The sequence below is a fragment of the Phascolarctos cinereus genome, unplaced genomic scaffold, assembly GCF_003287225.1.
Source record: "Phascolarctos cinereus isolate Bilbo 61053 unplaced genomic scaffold, phaCin_HiC Scaffold_224;HRSCAF=813, whole genome shotgun sequence".
NCBI classification, from domain to species: domain Eukaryota; kingdom Metazoa; phylum Chordata; class Mammalia; order Diprotodontia; family Phascolarctidae; genus Phascolarctos; species Phascolarctos cinereus.
Genome location: NW_027555541.1, coordinates 15,077 through 24,280, shown reverse-complemented (window position 1 = coordinate 24,280; position 9,204 = coordinate 15,077). Strand labels below are relative to the sequence as shown.

Below are 9,204 nucleotides of genomic sequence, written 5' to 3'. Positions count from 1 at the left end.
TGTTTGGCTTTTAAAACCCTTCGTAAAACCTGGAAAGACTTACATGAATTGATGCAAAGTGAAGTGGGCAGAACCAGGAGAACATTGTACGCAGTAACAGCAATATTGTATGATGACCAATTGTGAATGACTTAGCTGTTCTCAGCAATTCTAAGACAATTCCAAAGGACTCAAGATGAAAAATGCTATTCACCTCCAGAAAAAGGACTGATGGAGTCTGAATGCAGATCAAAGCATACTATTTTCACTTTATATTTTATGACTTTTTTGTCTTTGTTTTGACTAATATGGAAATATGTTTTGCATGATCGCATATATATAACCTATATCAAATTGCTTACCATTTCAGGGAAATAGAAGGAGAGGGAGGAAGAGGATTTGGAATTAAATTTTTTTAAATGAATAATAATTTTTTTTACATGTAATTGGGGAAAATTAAGACCTTTTTAAAAAAAGAATAAGCCCTTCATATCTGTCCCCAAACTTATTCCAGCCTTACTATATGTTATCGCCCTTCTTGTACCCTAAAGTCTAGCCAAATTGATCTTCCTTATATTCCTCATGTTTGCCACTATACCTCCCATCTGTAATATGTTTGCATTAGCTATTCCCCCATGCCTGGAATTCATTCCCTCCTCATCTCAACTACCTAAAATTCTCTCACATCCTTCAAAACTTAGTTCAAGTGCCACTCTCTAAATGAAGTCTTTTCTGACCCCATCAGTTGCTAGTAACATTTCTCCTTGTACACAAATTACCTTGTATTTATTTTGTATATACAGATATGATGTTATATGAAGATATAAATTTTTTTGTGCACAAATATAAAATTAAGCAATTAGTTTTTGCTTACTGTTTGCATTTATATCCCTAGGGCCTAGCAGGGCATCTGGCACATAGTAGGTATTTAATAAATGGTTGTTGACTGATTGGCATCATTTATAGATTATATGAGAATCAAAAGTCTTTTAAGTGATTTATGAGGTGCTATTCCTTTTAAGTTATCATCATTATTATTGTAGTAGGTGTTGTTAGCTACTAACTAGTTCAATCCTTTTATTTTATGTGAGGAAAATGGAAACCAGATAAGCTAAGAGTGATTTATCCAAAGTCCCATAGCTGATTAGGGGTATAGCTGGGTCTGGAATTCAAGTTTATCGACTTCTTATTCAAGTATCTTTCTACTGTACCATTTGTCTTCAGAAGTATTATAATTCAATAGTTCCTATTTTCCAAGTACTTCATAAGAATGGCTTTATCATTTCATAAAAACCCTGTAATGTGAGTGACTCATTTATTTGGAGAAAATCTCAGTGGGAGTCAAAGTTGGAGAAGATTAACTCTATAAGTGTTCTAATCCTTTGACTAGGAGTGTGTTACCCACTAGGCTCTAATCTTCTCTTCTATCTAAAAGTAAAATCATAGAAACTTAGACCTGGAAAGAACCCCACTGGTCATCTTGCACAACTCCTGCCCAAATCATGAATCCTGTCTACAATCTTCCCATATAGCTTTTCCCAACATCTATAGTAAGGGGGACCTTACTGAATTTTCAATTAGCTATGTATCTTTTAGGAAGGTTTTTCCTTGTTCTGATGTCTACATTCCTATAATTTCCACCTGCTGATACTTATTCTTTCTTCAAGGGACAGAGTAAGCTTTGGGCTCTTTCACATGATAAATTTCCAGGTATTTTTTCTAGGGTAAGCTTTCCTAGTTCCTTCAATTGATTCTTATTTGGCTTAGTTTCCACTTCTTCTATCACATGGGCTCCCCTCCTTCAGAGATACTCCAGCTTGTCAATATCTCTTCCAAAATGTGGTAGCCAAATTGTACACAATACTGCTGATGTGGTCTGAACAGGGGGGATTTATTAGGGTTCCCAGTTTCTCTTGCTCATGACACTGTATTTCAATTTATGTAACCTAAGTTCTTTTGGTCATCACAACACACTGATGACTATTATTGATCTTTCAATTCACTAAGACTCTGGGATTTTCTTCTCATGAATTACTACTTTCTAGTTAAATATTCTTTCCCCATCTTTACTTGCACATCTCTAATTTTGAACCCAAGTGAAAGACTTTATGGCTTAGTAGGTTTGGACAGGCTTGGAGACAGACAAGATTATGCCTCCATGCAAATAGTTTGCTTGATACTGCCACTCCTGCAAAGACTGGGTTTTGGTCACTTGTTACTAGACTGTCATGTCAAAAGAAGGCAGGCAGAAGAGGATAAACTCTTGACAGACATGTGAAAAGAGAAGGCAGCTCTTCCCTCAGGGGGACACTGTTCTCTAGCTCCTTGGTGATGTTGATAGAATATGACAGTTTTGAAAAGGTCTTGATTTGGTTCAAACTTTATGGCTGTACCAATTTTAGATTACTCCCCTCCCTCTTTCAGGGCAGAGACATGAGCAAAGTGCCCATTGATCTGTCACACATCCTTGTGAAAATGTCTGAATTAATGAACTGTTCAGGCTCAGATAGATTTTAAAGTTGAATGACTTGGCATTTTAACAATTTCTTTTCATTTCTGAAAAGGGCTTAACTCAGGGAAAGGATTATTCAGTTGTCAAATGAAATTGCTATGAACACTCCTATTTTTGAGTTAAAAGATTGCAGGGGGAAATATGTTTCAACAGGTTAGCCCTTTGTCATTAATGGTCATGTCATCTGATAGTGTGATATAATAGAATTTTCAAGTTGGAAGGGACCTCAGAGGCTCATCTAATTCAACCTCCCGCCCCAATGTAGGAATCTCCTCTATATGATCCTTGACATTCTCTGCTTGGATACTTTCAGTGATAGAGAACTTACTGCTTGACATAGAAGTACATTCCTTTCTTAAGTAGTTCTAATTCTAAAAGTTCTTTCTTAAGTAACCAGTGCCCTGGCTTCTGGGCTCACACAGACCAGGTTTAATCCTGAGGGTTATCCTCCAAATACTACTAAACCTGTGATTCATCATGCCTTAATAAGTGTTTATTTTGGAAGAATTTCTTGTGTCTAGGTTTTCACAGATGCAGGTGAAAGATTCTCCCACATCCTATACAAGTATTCAATGTAACAAACCACAGGGCAGCCTTTATTCTGCCCTAATGGAAATTTTTAAAAAAACCATCTAAAGTGACCCACAATAGCTCATAAACAATGTGGAAAAACCATAAGGAACTCAAAGCAGTTCAGAAACGATCAACATAATTCTCCTTCATTTATGGTGATATGGTCACTTTTCTTGAGTTCCCCTTGAAGTGGAAGCATATGAGTGGCTAATAAATGGGTAAACTCCTTATCATCACCCTAGTCCTATCCAAATAATTCAAGGTAATAACAGTGTATGAAACTGAAATCTGGCTCTTCACATCATGACTTTTAATCCCTTGCTGCTCCTCCACCTTTAGGGGTCACTTATGCTACAAATTCTGGAGCTCTTCTCTCAGACCACATGGTTCCTCTCTCAGAAGCTGTCAGCTCTTAGATTTAGAGGTTATACTTTGGCTCTTCAAGACTGAAGCCAGGAACTATCTCTCCAGAAACTACTGATATTTCATTTCTGCCCTAACTCCTTGATAGCACTTCCTCCATCACCACCCCACCTACTGCAATCTCCCATTCAAATATTGGAGTCTTTTCTATAGCAACCCTGGCAAATAGCTTCCAGTCTCTGGACCTCTTCAGTGATTAAGAAGTCATTGCTTTGCATATTAGCCCATTTCATTTTGGGGCAGTAATTATTATAACTTCAACTTTATGCTGAAGCTGAACATTTGGAGCCACATAAGAAGGAAGACTTGTAGCTTTAGGAAACTGAAAAATGCAATTGCTGAGTCACTGTCAATGACTTCGGAAAAATCTTGAAGAATTGGAAAGATGTCCAAGGCTGTTGAAGGACAAAATTGTCTGGATTTTTAAAAAAGGGAAAAAGGCAGAGTCTATAAACTGTAAGCCAGTGAGTTTGACTTCTATTATAGCAAAAAATCTAGACTACATTATTGAAGAGAAGGTTTTGGATCACTAAAAGCCAGTATGGTTTTTATGAAGAATAGGTCATAGCAGATTAACCTCAGTTCCTTTTTGATAGGGTGATTAGATTGGTCAGTCAAGGCAATGCTATAAACATAGAATATTTAGATTTCAGTAGAGTATTTGGAAAATTGTCTTGCTGTCTTTGTGGGTAAGATAGAGAGATGTGGGTTAAATGTTGGTACGGTTGAATGGATTTAGACCTGATTAAATGACTACACCCCAAAGCAGTTATTAATCAGCTAATGTCAACTTGGTAGGAGGTTTCTAGGGGAGTGGCCCAGGGAACTCTCCTTGGCCTTGTGCTATTTAATATTTTTGTCAGAGATTTGGATGAAAGCACACAAACTATGCTTGGCATGTTTTCAGGTTATATTAAGCTGGGTGGGCAGCTAATACATTATGTGACAGAGTGAGGATGAAAATAGATCTTGACAGGCTAGAATAATGGGCCAAATCTAATAAGATGGAATTTAATATGGATAAATGTAAAGTTTTACACTAGACTACAAAAAAATCAACTTCATAAATACAAAAGGAGAGAGGCATAGTTCAACAAAAATTTCTCTTAAAAAATGACCAAAGGATTTAGTGAACTGCAACCTCAATACGAATCAACAAGGTAATACGGAAGTCAAAAATGTTAATTTTATCCTAGGCTTATTAAAAGATGCACAGAGTCTAGAATGAAAGTTATAATTTCACTGTACTCTTATTTTCTTTATTTTTATTTTAAAAATATATTTTATTTATTTTGTTATATATTCATTAATTACATGTAAATTTTCTTCAAAGATTTGTTTTTATAATTTTGAGCTCTAAATTCTCTCCCTTCTTCCCATATCTCCCCTACCCATTGAGAAAATAAACAAGATGACACTGATTTTACATGAATTTCGCTGTACTCTTCTTTGGTTCTGATAATATATATGTATTATGTTCAGGTCTAAGTGCTACATTTTAGGAAGACTGTGTCACTGCGTGAAGGACTCTCATTAGGACAGTCTTTAGGAACCCTTTAGAATTCTAGAGAACCAGGGCCTTCAGCCTACTGCCCTTGTTGGGAAGGGAACTCGTGCAATGGAAAATATTCCTGTGCCTCCTAATTTAGCTCTATCTTCAGTAACAGTTCCTGATAATAGAATGCCACTAAAACTCATCCTTTTTATTAACAGAGCTATAACTTTGGGTGAGGAGAATAGAAAGAGTGGAACAGATAAGACTACGACCATGAGAACATCAAAGCAAAGTAAGTTAAATCAACAAGCATTTATGAAACACTAATGATATGCCAAACACCGCTAGGTGCTCAGGATACAAATAAGAAAAAGAATGGCAGTGTCTGCCCTTAAGTAGCTTACATTCTAGATGGGGAAGACAACACACAAAGAAAGCTCAAAGACAGGGGAGAAGGAGAAGATGTGTACACACTCAGAAGTGGAAAGGAATTCTATAGAAAGTATAGAATATGGTGAATGGCCTGGGCAATTTCTTTAAAATGGTCATTCTTGGAGAAACTGACCAATCAGAGAAAGGAGCCATAGAAGCAGAGTAAACTTCCAGGGTGAGAAGGCTGTTATGTCATGGCAGAAAAAATCAGGAGTGAAGTCTGGAGAAGACTGGGGTATGTCTAGAAAAGTGTGCCCAGCTTGTTAAGAGAACTAGAGACCATGTCATAATAGTACCATTTGAAGGAACTAGGAAGGCTTATTTTATTTTTAATTATAATCTTTTTTTAAGAAAAAAAACAGCACTGGAATTCTTTTATGGGAAATCTTTTAGCAGGAGGAATTAAAAAAAATAATTGTACTCATTCAATCTCCATTTGTATATTTGATACAATGTATTAGTAACTCAATGGTTCACCACCATTTTCTGAGTACTAAATTAAAACATCATAGCTACATGTAAATTTCACATTTTAATAAACTAAACTAGCCATTCTAAGAGGCTGAATATACACTTGGGCTACAAAATTCAATGACTCAGTTTCCTACCCCTCTTTCAATTTCCAGTTGACTAGATGAATGTTTATGTTCCTTATATGGTCAAATTTAAATTTTCCTGATCCACTCAAGATTCCCAGAGAGTAACATACAAGATTAATGCACTAAGTTTTGAGAATGGCACCAGTGATTTCTTTGTTCTTGAAATTCTTGTTTAAAGTAAAACAACACACAGAGTTTTCCCCAAATGAATCAATAATAGTTCCTGGGAATGTACATGGTAAGAATTCCTTGTAAATTAACATACTTTAAAAACATTGAGTAATAAAAATCTGATAGGAATGGTAAAATCTCTCAACTTTTGCATTTCAACACAAAGAAAAGTGTGGAAATCCATATATGGCTGTGAGTTAACCACCACCAGATCTTGCAAAAGCAAATGAGTCTTAATAAGTCTCAATCTCTCCTGAAAATGAAGTAGTGTGGCGCTTTTTCCCAGGTGATTATGGATGAAGATGAGCATCTCATGAACATTTTAGAGAACACACACAAATTCACACAATAGAAAAGTATGGCATGGAGAGGCTTATAGTAATCTAAGCTTAAAATATGAATACAGACTAAAAGTAGACCAACATGCACACAGCAAAGGGAGAATGATGTGTATTGGTCTAGGTGAGTAAATGTGTGTGTGTGAGTGTATTTGTGTGTGTGTGTGTGTGTGTGTGTGTGTGTGAGAGAGAGAGAGAGAGAGAGAGAGAGAGAGAGAGAGAGAGAGAGGGAAGGTGGGGGGAGGGAGGGAGATTTCCCTGCCCTATTCCATTCTTATTTTTATTTTGTTTTGTTTCAGTTTTTTTTTTGGGGGGGTGGTATCATCTCAAGTCTACAAAGATAAAAAGAACACTGAATTTGAAATATTTTCACTTAATAACTAATAATTCTAAATAAGAGATGCAGTATTTTGGTACTCGAATTTTGACCCAATATTTAATGAAGATTTTTCAAACAGAATGAGTTGAACTCTGTTGTTGTTGTTCTGTCATATCCAACTCTTTGTGACCCCATTTGTGATTTTCTTGGGAAAGATATTGGAGTGGTCTGCCCTTTTCTTCTCCAGTTTATTTTACAGATGAGGAAACTGAAGGAAACAGGGTTAAGTGACTTACCCAGGGTCACACAGCTGGTAGGTATCTGAGGCTGGATTTGAACCCATAAAATGAATCTTCCTGAGTCCAGGCTTAGTACTCTATCCACTGTGCCACCTAGTGTCCCTAAGTTAAACTCTAGTGTTAACCTTAGATACCTGCAAAAGATATCCTTCACATTTCAACCTACTCTGTTACAGAATTAGAAAGTCCAGTAAGAATGCAAGCTCCCTCAAACTTCTTATCATATCTATAAAGAACAGCAAGCCCAAGACATCTTATTCTACTAAGAGTATTTGAACCTTCCATATATACCCATGCACACACACACACACACATACACTCATGTGCACGCACAGGAAGTTTCCCGGGAGTGAACACCAGCATCAAGTTCTTGGTGTTACACTTGATCACAGAGGTGGGCAAGTCTCTGCGATGGTTTATGCTGCTCTGTTGAAGTGACACTTCTGCCAATAGTACCAGTCTGACCCCTTGGGTGCTCCATGTTGAGATCAAGGCCTGCTTCATCTGCCATTTCTTGAAGGAACATACCTACTTGGTTTTGTGGAGTTGTTACAGTTGTAATGCTGTTCATGATGTCTTCCATTTGTTATGTTCAAATGTCTAATGCTTCAAACTGGTGTTCAGATTTGTCCATTAAGGCAGATATCTTCTCAAAGTTTATACTCCTCAGTGTAGCATCCATAGACTTAACTACACCTGCCATTGATTTAGTTACCTTACCCAGCCATTTGAACTGTAGCTGTTTCAGCATTTAACCCAAGCACTTATTCTATTTTTTTAAAAAAATTAAATATTTCCCAATTACATGTAAAAATTTTTAACAATCCTTTTTTAAAATTTTGAGTTCTAAATTCTTGCATTCCCACCACTTCTCCCCCTTCCTTGAGAAGGCAAGCAATTTTATATTGATTATGCATGTGAAGTCATGCAAAATATATTTCCATATTAGCCATGTTCAAAAGAAAAAAGCAAACAAAATAAAACAGTAATGATAAAAATTTTAGAAGTATGCTCCAATCTGCATTCTCTCTCTGGAAGTCATTAACATTTTTCATCATGGGTCTTTGGAATTGTCTTGGATCACTGACTTCATCAGAATAGCTAAGTCTTTCACAGTTAATCATCCTTACTATATTGCTGTTACTTTGTACAATGGTTTCCTAGTTCTGCTCACTTCATCTTGCATCAGTTCGTGTAAGTCTTCCCAGGTTTTTCTTAAACTATCCTGCTCATCATTTCTTATAGCACGATAGTATTCCACTGTAATTATATACTCTATCATATACTATAATGTTCAGCCATTTCCTCAATTGATGGACATTCTGTCTATTTCCAGTTCTTTGTCACCACAAAAAGAACTGCTATAAATATTTTTGTACAGTTAGGTTCTTTTCCTTTCTCTTTGATCTCTTTGGGATACAGACCTAGTAATGGTATTTCCGGATCAAAAAAAATGAACAGTTTTATAGCCCTTTGGGCATAATTCCAAATTACTCTCCAGAATAGTTGGACTAATTTACAACTCTACCATCAGTGCATTAGTGTCCCAATTTTTCCACATCCCCTCCAGTATATGTCATTTTCATTTTCTGTCATGTTAGCCAATCCAGTGGGCTGAACACTAATTCTCAATAAACTAATTGCTTGGTTTTTCTGGTGGTTTGCATTCCCAGAATGTACTCATGGAACTTTTGTGTTGCCCTTCTGAATGGCCCTTTTAATCTTGGTCTATTTAGCTTTTTCTTCTTTATTGCATGGGTGGGGGTATTCCTATTAAGCTTTTCCTTTTCAACATGGTCTGGCTGTTTTTTCTTGGGGTAGTGGGAGGTGGTGGTGGGTCTTTGGAACCCTCTGGGCTGTAAGTTACCGGAGCTCTCTCATTCCTATTGACTGCACTTCTCATTTATTTGGGGAGCTCTGCAGGTTTAGTTTAGAGAAAAGAAGACTTACTGGTAAATGTGATATTAGTCTTCAACTAGTATAGGGTAAAGGAATATTAGACTTTTACTACTTGGCCCCATAGGGGAGAAATAGGAATAGTAGCAATAGTTTGAACAGAGCTAG

At 36.6% G+C, this 9,204-nt stretch overlaps 1 pseudogene; it reads right to left on the bottom strand.

Moving 5' to 3' along the window:
* Positions 1–7,516: 7,516 nt before the first annotated feature.
* Positions 7,517–8,910, bottom strand: LOC110204298 (charged multivesicular body protein 1B2-like; annotated as a pseudogene).
* Positions 8,911–9,204: the final 294 nt, after the last annotated feature.